Below are 18012 nucleotides of genomic sequence, written 5' to 3'. Positions count from 1 at the left end.
GTGATGCACCCACCCTCTTTTTTCCCTCAGTTCCCACAAAAGCTCCATGCCCAGTCAGGACAATCATTTTTCTTAGGTGGCTCAACTTTAGCACAGAGGGACAGGCTGCTCCTTCCCCCTTAAGATTACTTTCTTGAAGTGTGTTCATCCTTCCAGGATCCCTTTGTTTTTAAGGGCTGTTTCCCTTAAAAAATCAGTACCTGATTCAGTACTCTCCAAATCTGCATCCTGAATAGGCCAAGGTCTGCCCTCCATAATTCCAGGGTAGATGTTTTGTTGATGCCCCTCCTTCTTTCACAGAATGTTAGAAACTCTATTATTTTTTGGTGACTGTGCCCCAGGCAGCCTCCGACCACCACATCTCCCACCAGCCCTTCTCTGTTTGTGAACAGCTGGAGACAGAGCATTCCTTGGGAGTGGGAGTGATGCCAAAAATTTGGCAAAATAATAAAACTCCATAATCCCAATGTAGCATGAAGATGCAGCATTCTTTATTTGGCCGGATGCACAGGGGGATAGCTTCTCCCGCAGCCATGCATGCTGAGTACAGGAAAGTTTCTGTTTATAGTCTGTATTTTGCATACATATTCATTGATTGTTCTGGACTAAACACATATATGATAATCATTTCCCCAAAATCATTAACATATTTCCCCTCCCCTTTACCCATGTATTCTTCTGTCCTGGTGGTCTCTTTGGTGGTCCCTGGTGCTCATGATCCCAATGTTCCAGTTGGGCTGGCTGAGCTGGCAGGACACTGAGGCTGGTGAATTTCAGTTCCCCTTCTCACACAATGGGCATTGTGTGGTTTCCATAGGCCTGGGGTTTTTCTCAATGCAGAACTAGCATTGAGTTTGCTCATCTGGTGTTGACAATTTATCATCTGGTAACATGAGGTCACAGAGTGGGCTATGGCATCACAAAGTGGGTTATGTGAGGTCATTGAGCAATTATGGCATCATAGGCTATCTCTGTGACATCACAGAGAGGGTTGTGATGTCACAGGGCAGAGGCCAGCCATTATAGAGCAGACTATGACATCACAGAGTGGGCTGTGACATCAGAGACCAGCTGTGGGACATTGGAGAATGGGCTGTAACATCACAGAGCAGCTAAAACATCACTGGGGGGCACAGGGCTCACTCCACCATGCCTGCAGGGAGTGGCAGGCAGCAGCACAAGTTAAGAGTGTGGCTATTGTGTGGCTATCATTGATTCTATCATAGCAAACAAGCAAAGTGTGTAGCATCTTCTCCTCAAATCCAGCACCCTACCTCTTGGTGTGGTGTCTCAAACATTGTCCAGGCTTCTAGGCTCTTTGGTCTGCCTACATTTCTTTCTGGATCACAGGTCTGCCTGCCTATAAAACTCCTGATTTTTAGGCTCTCAGGCTCTTGGTCCACCTGGCTCAGTTGCCAGGCTCCTAGTCTGCCTGGCTCCACCATCTTACTGCTCTTAGGTCTGCAGTCATCTGATCAAATCACCTTGGGATGACCAGGTGTCCCAGCTGGGGGCAGAACTGACACCAAAGAAGGCATCAAGCACCAGCCCTTTATTGTTCCTCAGCACAACCTTTTTTACCCTTCACCTCACACACATTGCACCTGTGTGCCCTCTGTACCCTTTTGTGGTTGGTCAGTACACCTCGGCACTCCATGTCTCATTACCTTTAATACTGTTCACCTGTCCTGCACGGTTGTAGCCCCTTAGGGATGAGGCTTGGCCACAGCCCCACTCCCAATTACCACAAACTGTGTGCCTACAGTCACTGGGTTGGTCACTCTGCCCCAGCCTCCCCTCACAGTTTCCCCCCAGAAGTCCAAAGCTGTTCATGCCCAGCAGGGTCCCCTGTCCCCGGTATCCCCCTGGTCCACCTGGAGCTGCAGCCTCCCCCAAGGATGTTCCACAAATCAACCCCCAGAGCCTGACACGGTGACAAGGGGCTGGGCTGTGTGACCAGGACATCCAGGACATGGATTATCCAGGTCACCATGGCCTGGTTTGGGGTCCCCAGGGCAGGAAAGATGTCTGGCAGCTGGAGCAGGGTTAGGGAATGGCCTCCAAGGTGGGGCTGTGTGGGAAATGGATTTGTAGGAAGTTCTCAGGACCTGTAAGAAGGTCAACACCGTACGCATCCATATGCAAATTTTGAGATAAGAAATGCCAAGGAATAGGACAGATATTGTTTAGAGAGATATTGAGCTAGGAAAAAGTTTCAGAGGATGACCTTGCAAAAAAGACTAGATACTTTGGAGAAATAGAACTATGAAAGATGCATTGTAGTGGGACCCATAAGGGGTAGTTTTAGATGATTGGCTTCAAGGCATCTACAGCATGGCCTGGCCAAAGCTGAGAGGCCAAGAAACCCTTACAATGTATTTTAATTAGGAAATAGCTGGCTTCTGATTGTGATGGCGTGAGTTATAACATCTGTATATTGTCTCACATTTCTCATGAGGTAGAAAATGAAATTAAAGTTTTTTAAATGCCTCTTAGTTGCCCCATCCTGGATCAGGAAAACTATATTGTCCAACAATACTGGAGCCCTTTGGCTGTGAGGAGAGGCTGAGGGAGCTGGGCTTGTCCAGCCTGGAGCAGGGAAGGCTGAGGGGCTCCTCATCCTAGCGTGGCAGTGCCACCCAGGAGGGGATGGAGAACACAGAGCCAGGCTCTTCACCGGGGGGCCCAGTGGGAGACAAAAGACAATGGGGGGAAGGGCAAAGAGGGGAGATCAGCCAGGACAGGAGGAGATGAAATGAGTCAAGCTGGTTTCAGCATTTCCTCAACACCAAAAGCAGCCTGACCTCCCTTCTCCATCCACCAGGATGGAGAATTGTTCAGGCTGTTTTATCCCCACTTCAGGATGAGCATCCTGATACAACTTCACTGTGTTTGTATCTATCACAGAATCATCTTTCTCTAAAATTGGTTTTGTACAAAAATCCATTGTGGATGGTGGACATGTCAGATGTTGCTGGGATGTGTCACACCGCTGAGGGAAGAGTTTCAACATTTCTTCATTTGAATCATGTTTACAATTTTTATGTTGGCCATGAAGAGAAACTCTCTGTGCCTCTGAGTCCCACCAGTTTCTGACCCCCAAAGACACAAACCTGATGAGTTCTGGTTCCCACTCCAGTGGTGGTACTTGCACCTCCCTCCGTCCCCAGAGCAGAGCTCCCTTGTCCCAGAAAGTCCCTGGCAGTGCAGGGATGAAGGAAACAGCACAGGCTCTGGGGATCAGGGCAGGGCATGGCCAGGGATTTGGGGTGGTTGTGAGCCCAGGGCAGGACCTGGCCCTTGGCCTTGGTGAACCTCACCCAATTGTCCTGGGCCCATGGCTCCAGCCTGTCCAGATCCCTCTGCAAAGCTTTCTGCCCTCCAGCACAGCCACACTCCCACCCAGCTTGGGCTCACCTGGGAACGGACTGAGGGTGTCCTCGATGGCTCGTTCAGATGAGCAATAAAGAGATTTCACTGACCTGGCCCCAGTCCTGAGCCCTGGAGACAGCCCTGGATGTGACTCCATTCCTCAGCTGCTCTGAGTGCCAGGGGTTGGATGAGGGAAATGCTGGGGCTGTGGTAGGGACAAAGTGTGATTGATTGTCAGCCATGAAGGGGCTTGATTTTCATATCTGTTCAGACTGCATTAGGAGGGGCTGGGGATCAATATCAACTGGGGAATGCTGATATCAATCTATAAACAGGAAAAGAAAACAAAAGAAGACAAAACAATTATCTGTTCATTGTTTCCAATATAGTAGATTCACTTTGAATACACTTCTGAAATCTGTCTAATTAACCACAGAAGAACTGAAAACTTAAATTATTCCCAGGAGATTGTCTTGTTTGTGTGTTTTGAACAAATGTTTATGAGTCTTTGTCACTTATTCCTCAAATGAAGAGTTCAAGAAAGAAGAGGCCTCTGGAGAAGTAAAATTCATCAGCAAACTCCAAGGTGCTGAGGATCCATCCTCATCAGAGCAGGAATGAACAGAAATGGGCACAGCTTTGTGCCTGCCCCAGCTTTGGGATGGGCCCTGGGCCTTGAGCAGGAGCAGCTCTGGAGGACCCCAAGACTTGGGCTCTTGTGCTGCCCTGGCAGATGGGATGGCAGCAGGGGCTGCAGAGCTCTCAGGATCTCCTGCAGAGGAGAGCAGGGCACCCAGGGAGCCTCCTTTCCCTGGGCCAGGCATGTTCCCCCATGGTGGGGCTGAGTCCTGTGGCAGCTGCAGCTGCTGCTGTTCCCTTGCCAGGGGCTGAGGCCGTGGGGCCAGTGCCCAGAGCAGCCTGGCCTGAGCAGAGCTGTGGGGCCAGAGCTGGCTGGGCTGGGCTGGGGAGAGGCCCTTGGTGCTGCCCAGAGCTCAGGGCAGCTGGCAGAGCTTGCAGGGAGCTGGGCTGGGCTCATAGAGCCTGGCACAGAAACCATCAGTGTCCATCTCAGCCTGGCTGAGCATGCAGGGGCCAAGAAGAGCAGCCCAGGGTCTGCAAGTTCTCTGTGTGGGAGCTGAGCTTGTGAGCCCTTGAGCCCTGCCAAGTGCTGGGGCTGCACCTCCAGCTCCAGAGGACATGGGACAGATGGGAGCAGAGACAAATCATTCCTGCTGCATTCTTTCTTGTGTGTGCTTGTACAGGTGACCTGGACCCATATGTAGAGGAGGTGATTTGAGTCAGATAACACTGGTAGAGGGAAAAGAATAATATTGTGTAGCTGAAAATAATATTTTGTGCATAATACACAAGGAGAAAAAGAAGACAGATAAGATCACAAGAGCATCTGAGTTTTTCAGAAAATGAGACACTCATTGATTTTCCAGTAGCCAAACCTGTTCAAATGCTTTCCTCAGGGCTTGCTTGAGATGAGAGGTGACCACCAGAAACCAAGGTCAGCCAGAGCTTTGCACTTAGAGCTCTTGTCTGGGAGAGACCTTGCATATAGAGAATTTTTAAAGGGGAGAATTAATTTTGGCCCTGGGCACGTAGAAAGAGGGATGGTTCTTTTCCATAGGAAGGAAACCACAGAGCCCCAGTTCTCCAGGGGCTGATGAGAGGCAGCCCTCAGCATTTCAAGATCAGCTGGACCTGTCAGGTGGCGCCGGGGAGGCCAAACCAGCCAGACCTGTTCCATGTTCCCTTGGTTCCACGAGGCCCTGCAGTGTCACAATGCTCTCCTTGCTTCTGCAGTGTCACAAGGGCCCCGTGCTTCCATGAGGCTCTGCAGGATCACAGCGGTCCTTTGGTTCCACGAGGCCCTGGAATGCAGCAATGGCCTCTTGGTTCCACAAAGCCCTGCTGCTGCACATTGGGCCCTTGGGCACATTTGGGCCCCTGCTGCACATTTGGCCCAGCTGAGCCACAGTGATGGCCTTGGTGCCACAAGGTCCCACAGCGTTACAGTGGTCTCTTGGATCCATGGTAGCCCACAGTGTCACAATGGCCCCCTGGTTCCATGAGGCCCCAACCTGTCACAATGGTCTCCATCATTCCACAGGGCCTTGTAGTGTCCCAACAGACCACTGGTTTCATGGAGCCCCACAGTGTCACTGTGGTCCCCTTGGCCCCAAAAGGCCCTGAAGTGCCACAATGACCCTTCGGTTTCATAAGGCCTGCAAGTGTAAAAATGGCCTCCATGGTTCCATGAGGCCCTGCTGTGTTACAATGGACCTTTGGATCCATGAAGCCCCAGAGTGTCACAATGGTATCCTTGGTCCCACGGTGTCAGAATGGACCCTTCATCCCATGGACACCCACTGTGTTCACTGCAGTGCCCTTGATTCCACCATGCCCTGCCATGCTCTAATGGCCCCTTGGTTCCAGAAGGTCCCAAAGTGTCAGAACAGTCTCCATTGTTCCATGAGGCCCCGCAAAGTCACTGTGCTCTCCTTGGTTCCACAGGGCCCCACAGTGGAACAATGGACTCTTGGTTCCATGCGGTTCCTCAGCCCCAATGGTCTCCTTGGATCCACAGTGTCACCACAGTGGCCCCTTGGCTCCATGTGGCCACGCTGTGTCACAATGGCTCATGGTTCCATGAGGCCACACAGTTTAACAATGGACCCTTGGATCCACGAGGCCTTGCTTTGTCACAATGGACTTCTGGCTCCATGAGCTTTCACACTGCCAGCAGAAGTCTCCTTAATTCAGCAGGGTCACCATGGACCCTTTGTTCCATGAGGTTCCACAGTAGAACATGGCCACCTTGGTTCCGTGAGGTTCTGCAGTGTCACAATGGACCCAAGGTTCCACCAGGCCTTGCAGTGTCACAATGGCCCCTTGGTTCCAAGAGGTTTCTCCGGGTCACAATGGTCTCCTTGGATCTGCAGTATCACAATGGACCATTGGTTCAATGTGGCCTCAGTGTGCCCAAATGGATTTTGGTTCCATGGGGTTGTGCTGTGTCACAATGGACCCTTTTGTTCCATGAGTTTGAACAGTGTCACAGCTGAGTCCTTGGCTCTGTGTGGCCCTGCTGTCACCAAATGTGCAAAATATCAGAACAAGGCTCCTTAACACTCATTTACCATTTCAGACAGTATCATTTATTCAGGCCTGAGGTTGAGAGAGGGATAACTCCTAACCTAACATGGACGTGTGATTCTACCAGTGTGTTGCTTATACACAGTCACTAAATGTGAATTACAATTTACCCATTTCTATAAAACCCACACCAAATTCCCAGATTCACTCCTTGTTTTCTCTATCCCTGTACCCTTGAGCCAGATGTCTTCTTCTTCTCTTCCAACCATCCTTGCTGGGAAAGCAGCCCCTGCATGCCTTGTTCCTGCGCTGAAATTTCACAGGCAGGGTAAAAATGGAATGAACCCTTTTGGTATCAGCCCAAGGCTTTGTGTGGGCAGGCAGATGCAGGCAGGAGGCAGAGCTGTCAGCAAAGGAAGGGGCCAGCCAGGTGGGGCAGCCGGGGGATGCCGACAGCCTGCAGGGACAGAGGCGCAGGGCAGGGACACCGTAGGACAGCCTGGGCTGCACAGGGCACAGGCATGTGCAGCAGCTGCAAGGCCCTGACAGAGCCAACTCCTGCAGCACTTTGGCCATGGCTGCTGGGCCTGGGCCTGAGCCAGGAGCAGGAGACAAGTGACCCTTGCAGGCCTGGGGCCTCATTGCCTCCTTGTCCCTGCTCAGCAGCCTGGCAGGGGCCGCCCCATGCTCCTGCCCTTGCCATTGCACATGCCCACATGCCAGTGCCCATCCTGGGAAGAGCCCTGAGCAAGGAGGGAGGGACAGGATCTGCCTGGCCAGGGGCTGGGGCTCAGACCTTGGCCCTTTGCATTCCTGAAACACATCCAGCTTGGCTCAGCACCAGAGACACCTTTGCCTTGTTTGTCCCCAGCTGTCATCACTGCCTCCGGTGTTCTGCTCTAACTGGAACCTGGGGACACTTTCTCAGTCATGCCCCTCAGTGGGACCCATTAAAATTTCAAGAAACTTTGTAGTTATATTTAAACTTTGAGCTCTTGAGAGGTTTTTTGAAGACACTCTCAGGGACTGAGTCTGATGTAAACAACACCAAAGCCCTGAGAGGATCATTAAAGTTTTCCTAGTCCAGTTATGGAGCAATCTATCAAAGACCTTGCCAGAAATACACTTTCCGATTTTAAAGAATGTATTTTATTTTATTTCTCTTTAGATCAGAGGTGATTGCAGCATTCTGTGATTGATATTGACCCTGGGTCTCTCCTCAGCAGCTCTGGCCTGCTCACAGAAGCTGTGCCTTCAGCTCTGACCCAGTGTGGACAACCTCGCTCCACATTCCCCAGCTCCATCCTGTCTGTCCTCACTCCCCTGGGACCTGCTCTGCTTGGAGAGCTGGCTGCACCCACCCTAAGAGGGGTTTTCAATTTTTAGGGTTTCTGAAGCAATCTGAAACTCCTGAGTTTCGCCACTGGAAACAGACACACTGCTCAGGTGTGTGCCAGACCAAGGTGCCACCAAAGCCACTGCAGACCTGCCCTGGGCCAGCTGTGAGGGTGGATCATCAGCCCAAGCTGCCCTGGGCCACTGCAAGGGGCTGTGGCCATGGGCACTGCACTGACCCCACTGCTGGGTTTGGCTGCCACGGCAACCCTGAGAAATTAAACTGTCCTTGGAAACACTGGGGAGGACTGGGACATACTGGGGAACACTGGGAACGCTGTGGGAGATACTGGGACATATTGAGAGTGACACTGGAGAGGACTGGGATAACCTGGGAACACGAGGAATGCTGAGGGGCAATCTGGGTGGACTGGGATGGACTATGGGGGTAACACTGGGAGTTAAGAGGACATACTGGGAGTGATAGTGGGGGATACTGGGACAAACTGGGGACGATGGGGACTTTGCGGAGAAGGCTGGGGTATACTGGGGCATCCTGTGGATGACATTGGGGGGGAATTGGGAATGAAGTCAGGTGTATTGGGAGGGACTGGGCTGTACTGGGAGGGATTGGAGGGGCACTGGAGTTGTATCGGGTTCTACCTGGGATGAACTGGGCTGTACGGGGGTTGTACTGGTCTGTACTGGCGATGAACTGGGCTGGACTGGGAGGGAATGGGGAGGTTGAATGGGCTGTTCCCTCCAGCACCTCCCATTGGCCAAGGCTCCGCCCATCACTGCCCGCAGCCAATCAGCGCCGGAGATCGGAGCCTTGGTGGCGGTGCCCAGGGTCGGCGCCATCTTTTCTTTTTGCCTACAACTCCTGTCATGCCCCGGGACCTTAAGGAACTCTATAGGAGTAAGGACTACAACGCCCGTTATGCCCTGCGCGCCACAGAACCACCCCCCCCCACCCCCCCACCCCCCCCCCCCCCGGGATCCACTCCGATCTCTTCCATAAGTTTCCCCGAGACCCTCCAGGATCCCTCAGTGCCCCCTCAGCGCCCATTCGGGACCCCCCAAAAGCGTCCCAGGACCCCCTGAGAACTCCCAACCCCACAGATGCCCGGCACAGCCACTTCTGGGAATTCATCTCCTCTCATCCCCCGCGGCCCCAGAGCCCCTCAGAACACAGACACGCGCCTAAAACTCCTGCCGTGCCCAGCGCCCTAAAGAGCCCGGTTAGAGCTCCCCGAGCTCCCCGCAAGGGCTCCCGAACCGTTTACGTTCACCCGAGGACCTCAAGTCGCGGCTCGGACACAAAAGTGTCCCCCAAGAGCCTTCCCGGACCCCCAAACACCGCGTTTTCACCACATCCGGGACTACAGCTCCCGTCATGCTCCGCGGCTAGCGTCCCACACTATTCCAGCCTAGACTACAGCTCCCGTCATTCCCCGCGCCCCGCCGAGAGCCAGTGCAGCTGCGCCTGGAACTCCCGTGATGCTCCGCGGCCCCGTTCAACCGTATGATACCCGCGCCTACAACTCCCATCACCCCCCGCGCCCCAGAGAGCCCCGTCAGAGCCCTCCAAGGGCCCGCCCGGACCCCAAAGGGCCCCAAATTCCCCTCCCTGAGCTCCAAAGGCCCCCCTGCACCCCCAAGTGCTGCCCCGGACCCCGAACTGTCCCTCAGAGTCCCTGAGTGCCCCTCCAAGTGCCCACCCGGCTCCCCCAAGTGTCCTCCAGAGCCTCAAGTTCTCTCTGAATTCCCTCCCCAGACCCCAAACTGCCCCAAATGTGCCCCAGAAATGTCTCCAGGGACCCCAGAGTGGCCCCTTTTACTCTGTGAGAAAAATATTATAAAAAAGATTATAAAAGGACTGCAGATATTACTAATTCCCATAAAGACGAGGGAATTAATAGCCAATAGATTTTAATTAATTAATGAAAGGTAATTGTGGTTCTTAGAATCAATGAGCATAACTTTTTGGTTGCTTAAAATGTATAGGTTTTTTAAGAACAGCATAAAAATGAATTAATAAATCTCTTGAATAAGATTTCTATAAATAAGAAAAATATAATAATTATTTTTTTAGTTTATTAAATTTTATTTTTAAGGAAAAATGAAAAATTTTTAAAAATTTCTTTGGACTTCAGTCCCAGGTGCTCAATGTCAGACACGGTGGGGCTGGGGGTGAGGAGCAGCTTGTCCAAACAGGCTCAGCCTGCAAGGGGCTCATTCTTCTCCCTGCCCAGACCTCCTAAGGAGACATTCAGCATCAAGATCACCTGGGGCATGCTTCTGTCACCTCTTCTCTGAAATGAAAAATAAAAAAATATTTCCTTGACTAAGACCAGATATCATGAGGTACACTTTGGAATCTTCCTCCTGAAGGGAACTCCAAGCTGACTCCAATCCCTGCACAAGCCCTGGAGACTCACAGACAATGGAAGGGAGACAAAGAGCTCCTGAGGGATTTCTGTATTTTAATCAGCCCCATGGTGGGTTTGGGGCTGGCTCCAGGAGCCTGAGGCAGCGAGAGAAGGATGAAGAAGCTGCTCAAGGAGTCAGCAGCCAAACTCCAAGTGCCTTGGAGCACGGCTGGGCCCCAGGGAGGGCAGGGAGTGCCCAAGGCTGCCCAGGCAGTGCTGAGAGCAGATCCTTGAGGCCAGGAGTGCAGGGAGCCCAAGGCTCTGGGCAGGGCACTGCAATGCTGAGCAAGGCCTGGCTTGGCTGCAGGGAGCAGAAAGGCCAAGCCCTGAGCCCAGCCTGGGCCAGCAGGGCCTGTCCCTCCCGGCTGGCTCGGGGCTCTTTGTGGGCCAGGGGGATGTGAGGGGCAGCAAGGACAAACGCCACAAACCCCTGTGACACTCCAGATCCTCAGGGAACCGAGGGCCTGTGTGACACAGCGGGGCTCATGGAAACAAGAGGCCATTGTGAGCCTGCGGGGCTGTGACACCCCAGAACACTCAAATGCTGGGGGTGACCAAAGGCTCCTTTACTTGAGTTTGGTGCACAGGAGAAACACCAACCTCATATTTACAAGAGGTCAAAATGACACCAAATTTTACTGGCAAAATACAAAAATCCAAGAAACTTTGGAAAAGGATTCAATGTAACATCCAATTCAACATAAAACACTTAGCAGGTATCGCTGGCCGGGGTTATATATGCAAATCACAAACGGGATGGGACTGCTGTGGAACATGCCTTGAGCCGTTTTATTTTTCAGCATCAGTCTCATTACTTGGTTATGACAATGGGAAGATGCCATCGGCTCGCATCCCTGGCAGCAGACCAAGAACTTAATGTTACAACTTTATAAGCTTTTTGAGCAATCACACAAAGCAGAAGCACATTGACAGTGGTTCTATCCAACCGTTGTAAGCACAGGTACCTTTGGCTAAAACAATGCCTGCTTATTTAAAATACAATACATGCTTGTAAGCCTTGAAACACAATGCACAGAGCTCCATTATTAAGCTTTAAACTTCCTAATATTTTGCTAGATAAACTTTTCTACAGCTTAGGGAGTTATTCTAGACAAGCGTTAATACACAGCCCATTGTTCTATTTGTCCTTGCTTTTCTGCTTTTTAAATAACTTTTCTGCTGAGCTATCTCATGGCTACTGCTTAGCTCTAATCACAGTTCTGTTGTCTCTTAGGCCTGCCTTTTGCAGCTTTCCCAAAACCATCTGATTTTGTGGATTCCCACAGCAGTAACTTCATTAGTTAGCTCATTTAACCTGGAAACCTTTAAATCCTTAAGTTATCCAAAAATGTTCCAGGTAAAGAGGATTACAAGAAGAAGAGAGAGAAAGAAGGCAGAAGAGAAAGGCAGACAGACACTTTTTGCTACAACTGCAAGGATTCCAGCGTGGGGGTGTGTTAGAAATTCTCAAAAGAACTGACAGGGTCCAGACCCTGCTCTGTGTTTTTAAGCCCCTGGGCCTTTGTGGGGCTCTCCCCAGGTGGGATTTGTGATTGCTCGGGCAATCAGGGCTAGGTCAGCGCTGTCCCCACTGTGTGACTGACTGACGGCTCATCCCAAGGTGTCTCAGGACATTGATCTCATCCAGCCTCTGGCAGTGACCACGGTGACACTGGGGAACCTTATGGAACCATGGGTCAGTTGTGACAATGCGGGCCCAAGGACACCATGGTGACACTGGGGAACCTCATGGAGCCCAGGGGCCCTTGTGACACAGTGGGGCCTCATGGAAATGAGGAGTCCATTGTGACTGACAGGGAAGATTCATTACAGACAATTTGATGGGTGAAGGTTTTGGTGTTAACATCTTTGAAATGGTCTTAATGTCTTCATTAACTTTATTGCAGAACCCAGATAACTTGGCCCCTAAAACAGACATGTGGGTCAACACAAGCCTGAGTTTATGAACTTTGGGGTAAAAGGACAGGTTTGAGAGGGGAATATGGGACAGGTGGTTTGGGAAGGCTGAACCTTCCCAGAATCTTGGCCCGTGGGGACAGGAAGAGGGCAACGTGGAGCCAGGAGTTTGGATAAAAGGAGGCTGTGCCTCTGGAACCTCAAGAGAGAAACCCCCATGGGTGTGTGCCCTGGTGGACTCTTTCCCTTTGTTGGAATAAAGTTGCAGGACCCCTCTGTCTCCTCTATGGACACTGGCTTTCCATAGTGTGATTTTCTGTACATGACACTGTGAAATGTCACAGAACCAAGGAGCTGTTGGGACACATCAAGGCCCCGTTTGAACAAAGAAACCATTGCTGGCAATACAGAACTCATGGAACCAAGGGGCCATTGAGGCTATGCAGATCCAAGGACACCATGGTGACACTATGGAACCTCATGGAATCAGAGACCCTTGTGACACCCTGGTGCCTCGTGGAATCATGGAGACCGTTGTGAAACTCAGGGACCCCATGGAACCAAGGGTCAAGGATGAAACTGTGGGGCCATAGACCCAAGGAGCCCATGTGACAGAGCAGGGCCGCATGGAGCCAAGGGCATATTGTGACATTGCAAGAGCTTATAGAAGCAAGGGGCCATTGTGCCTATAGAAGCAAGGAGAACATTGTTACAATGTCTTGGTTTGAAAAGACAGGTGCTTGCTAAAGGAGACAGGAGCTTCTTCTGAATTGGAGAATGCAAACTCTCTCTACCCTCCTGAATTGGTATGAAAAAGGGGCTCTCAGGAAAAAAACATGGGAGCAGGAAAGAACAGTTCTTTAACAGGGAAGGGAAAAAATATAAAATGATAAAATACAGCAATGCTATACACTAGAACAACACTGTTAGAGTCAGAACACAACTTGACACCCTGTGGGTCAGGGTGTTGGTAGCAGTTCAGTTGGAAAAAGGGCTGCAGTTCTCTTGGAGTGTCAGGAGAGTTTCTGTTGGAGCAGGGGAGTCTTCTGGAAAAGGGGTGTATTCTTCATCCGCAGATGCTTCTGTGGAAGCAGAAGCAGCTGCTGTTCCTCTGGGTAGTCCAGTGAGCAAAAGCTAACTTGGTGTCAGAAATCTTGCAGGTTATATCTGCATGGCACTGCTTGGCTCTTCCTTCTGGGTGGAGCATCTCACAATGGGATGTTATAGTTCTTATCAGTCATGTGGTGACACTCAATAGCTTCTTATCAGCAGATGTCCTCTTATTGATTATGGTCACTCAGGAAGAGAGATAAGGAGCATTGCCCACTTGACACCAGAAAACTGCCATACAGATGGCAATAGAATACATCTTGCCTTGCAATCTGGAACATACAAGGAGAATATTGTCACACTACAGGCACTCAGGGAACCAAGGAGTCCATTGGGACACTGTGGGGCCCCATGGAACCAAGGGGACATGGAACAGGTCTTGACTCTTTGGCTGGCTTGGCCTTCTGGAGGCCCCTGAGAGGTCCAGCTGACCCTGGTGTGTCGAGGGCTGCTGCTCATCAGCTCCTGAAGCACTGGGGCTGTGTGCTCTTTTTCCTATGGAAAATAACTGTCCCTCTTTCCAGGTTTCCATTGCCAAAATTTGGATTCCTTCTCAATATTTCCTTATATGCACAGATTGTTCCCAGATGAAATCTGCCAGGGCAGAGAGATCTGGCTGGCTTGGTCACCCCAAGTCCAACTCTCATCTGCCTTTGAAACACTGGGACCATGTGCTTTTCTTTCCTATGGGAAAGAAGCACCTTTCACATCCAGGTCCCCATGGCCAATGTTGGGAATCCACCTCCAGACTTCCCATATCCAAGGATAGCTCCCAGACAAAAGCTGCCAGGAGATAAAAGTCTGGTTGGCCTTGGCTTCCTGAGGATTGTTTCTCATCTGCCTTTGAAACACTGGGGCTCTGTGCTTTTCTAATGAAAAGAACTCTTCTTCCATTCCAGACACCCACAACCGAAATTGAGATTCCGCCTCCAAAAATCCTGATGTTCAAAGATTTCCCACAGATGAATGGCACCAGGAGGCACAGGTCTGGCTGGCTTGGCCATGGGTGGCCACCTCTCATCTTCTTCCAAAACATTTGGACTTTGCACTCTTATTTCCTATGGATAAAATCATCCACCGTGACCAGGAGCCCATGGCCAAAACTGGGACTCCACCTCCAAAACTCCATCCATCCAAGGACTGTTCCCACATGAAAGCTGCCAGGACAGACAGGTCTGGCTGCCCTTGGCCTCTTGGGGACCACCTCTCAGCTGTTTTTGAAACACTGGGGCTCTGCCCTTTCCTTCCAATGGAAAAGAATCGTCCTTTTCATCAGGATGTCCACGGCTGAAACTGAGACTCAGCCCCCAGTTCTGTATATCCAATGATTTCTTGGTGATGAAAGCTGCCAGGAAAAACAGGTCTGGTGTTCTTGGCCTCCCAGGAGCCACCTGTCTACTCATCTGCCATTGAAACATTTGGGCTCTGTGCTTTCCTTCCAGTGGGAAAAAACCATCCTTCTTACCTAAGGAGAAATGGCCAAATGTAGGATTCCACCTGCAAAATCCCCTATATCCAAGGGCTGCTTTCAGACAAAAGCTTCCAGGACAGAGAGGTCTGGCTGCCCTTTCCCTCTGATGGCTGCGCCATTTCATCTGGCCCTGAAACACCAGTGTTCCATGCTTTCCTTCCTATGGAAAAGAACCATCCTTTTCCACAAGGTATTAATGTCCAAAAGTGGTATTCTGCTTCTAAAGCTCCAAATATCTGGAGATTGCTTTCTACTGAATAGCATATATGATAGCTTGCTCCCAAGCCCTGGGATTGACTGGCAGGGGCTTCTCCCAGTCAGGTCTCTTATGAAGCTGCAAGCATTCCACTGGGCAGATGGCGAGGTGGCGTGGGGTTCAGACCAATGAGAATATCCACACCAAGTCTTTCAAATGTTCTATATAAAGGATAGCCTGGAAAATAAACTTCCTCTGTGCCACATGATCATTGGGGGTCAGTTGTCTCTTTCTCCTTTCCCCTCACCCCCTGCACATGAAGTAACAATTGCTCCCAGATGAAATCTGCCAGCACCGTCTAATCTGGCTGCCCATGGCCTCTGGTGCCTGCCCCTCGTCTGCCCCTGGATCACTGGGGCTCAGTTGTTTCCTTCCTGTGGGGACCAAGGTGACACTGTGTGGCCTCGTGGCACCAAGGCCATCACTGTGGCTCTGCTGGGCCGCATGGTCCCAAGGGGCCAGTGTGCAGCAGCAGGGCTTTGTGGAACCAAGAGGCCATTGCTGCATTCCAGGGCCTCAGAAACCAAAGGGCCGTTGTGATCCTGGGGGCACCGTGGATCCATGGAGAACATTGTGGAATTGCAAGGGCCTGTGGAATCATGGAGACCATGGTGACACTGTGGGGCCCAAGGAACCAAAAGGCCACTGTGACCCTGCAGGGCCTCATGGAAGCATAGGGCCATCGTGACACTGCAGAAGCAAGGAGAGCATTGTGATACTGCAGGGCCTGGTGGAACCAAGGGAACATGGAACAGGTCTGGCTGGTTTGGCCTCCCAGGGGCCACCGGACAGGTCCAGCTGATCTTGGCATGCTCGGGACTGCCTCTCATCAGCCCCTGAAGAACTGAGGCTGTGTGCTTTCCTCCCTATGGAAAAGAACCATCCCTCTTTCCAGGTGCCCATGGCCAAAACTGATATTCCCCCTGAAAAATTCCCTATCTGCAAGGGTTGTCCCAGACAAAAGCTGCCAGGACAGAGAGCTCTGGCTGGCCTTGGCCTCTGGTGGTCACCTCTCATCTGAAGGGAGCCTTGAAGAAAGTATTTGAACAGATTTTAATACTCTAAAAATCAGTGAATCTCTCATCATCTGAAAAACCCAGATGATTGTCTGATCATATGTGTCTTTTTTTCCTCATTCTGAATTTTACCTGAAATATAATTTTCACCTAAATAATACTCATCTTCTCAACTCTACCAGTGTTATCTGACACAAAACATCTCCTCTACATATGAATCCACCTCTACAAGAAAAAACAACAAATAATGAAACAGGAATGATCTGTCCCATCTCCTCTGGAGCTGGAGGTGCTACCCCAGCACTTGGCAGGGCTCAAGGGCTCACAAGCTCAGCTCCCACACAGAGAACTTGCAGAACCTGGGCTGCTCTTCTTGGCCCCTGCACGCTCAGCCAGGCTGAGATGGACACTGATGGTTTCTGTGCCAGGCTCTCTGTGCCCAGCCCAGCTCCCTGCAAGCTCTCCCAGCTGCCCTGAGCTCTGGGCAGCACCAAGGGCCTCTCCCCAGCCCAGCCCAGCCAGCTCTGGCCCCACAGCTCTGCTCAGGCCAGGCTGCTCTGGGCACCGGCCCCACGGCCTCAGCCCCTGTCAAGGGCACAGCAGCAGCTGCAGCTGCCACAGGACTCAGCCCCACCATGGGGGAATGTGCCTGGCCAAGGCACAAGGAGGCTCCCTGGGTGCCCTGCTCTCCTCTGCAGGAGATCCTGAGAGCTCTGCAGCCCCTGCTGCCATCCCATCTGCCCAGAGCAGCACAAGAACCCCGGCCTTGGGGCCCTCCAGAGCTGCTCCTGCTCCAGGCCCAGGGCCCATCCCAAAGCTGGGGCAGCCACAAAGCTGTGCCCATTTCTATTCATTCCTGCTCTGATGGGGATGGATCCTCAGCACCTTGGAGTTTGCTGATGAATTTTACTTCTCCAGAGGCCTCTTCTTTCCTAAGCTCTTCAGTTGAGAAATTCAGTGACAAAGGCTCATAAACATTTGTTTAAAACATCCAAAGAAGACAAGCCCCTGGGAATAATTCAAGTCTTTGATTCTTCTGGGGTTAATCAGGCAGATTTCAGAAGTGTAGTCAAAGTCAATCTACTATATTGGAAACAATGAAGGAAGAATTGTTTTGTCCTCTTTAGTTTTCTTTTCCTGTTTACAGATTGATATCAGCAATCTCCAGTTGATATTGATACCCAGCCCCTCCTAATGCACTCTGAAGAGATATGAAAATCAAGCCCCTTCATGGCTCACAATCAATCACACTTTGTCCCTACCCCAGCCCCAGCATTTTCTTCATCCAACCCCTGGCACTCAGAGCAGCTGAGGAATGGAGTCACATCCAGGGCTGTCTCCAGGGCTCAGGACTGGGGTCAGGTCAATGAAATCTCTTTATTGCGTGTCTGGACGAGGCCATCGAGGACACCCTCAGTCCGTTCCCAGGTGAACCCAAGCTGGGTGGGAGTGTGGCTGTTCTGGAGGGCAGGAAGCTTTGCAGAGGGATCTGGACAGGCTGGAGCCATGGGCCCAGGACAATTGGGTGAGTTTCACCAAGGCCAAGGGCCAGGTCCTGCCCTGGGCTCACAACCACCCCAAATCCCTGGCCATGCCCTGCCCTGATCCCCAGAGCCTGTGCTGTTTCCTTCATCCCTGCACTGCCAGGGACTTTCTGGGGCAAGGGAGCTCTGCTCTGGGGATGGAGGGAGGTGCAAGTGCCACCACTTAAGTGGAAACCAGAACTCATCAGGTTTGTGTCCTTTGGGGGTCAGAAACTGGTGGGACTCAGAGGTACAGAGAGTTTCTCTTCATGGCCAACATAAAAATTGTAAACATGATTCAAATGAAGAAATGTTGAAACTCTTCCCTCAGCGGTGTGACACATCCCAGCAACATCAGACATGTCCACCATCCACAATGGATTTTTGTACAAAACCAATTTTAGAGAAAGATGATTCTGTGATAGATATAAACACAGTGAAGTTGTTGTATCAGGATGCTCATCCTGAAGTGGGG

The sequence above is a fragment of the Fringilla coelebs genome (genome assembly GCF_963513975.1).
Source record: "Fringilla coelebs genome assembly, contig: SCAFFOLD_30, whole genome shotgun sequence".
NCBI classification, from domain to species: domain Eukaryota; kingdom Metazoa; phylum Chordata; class Aves; order Passeriformes; family Fringillidae; genus Fringilla; species Fringilla coelebs.
This window is presented reverse-complemented; position numbering follows the sequence as displayed.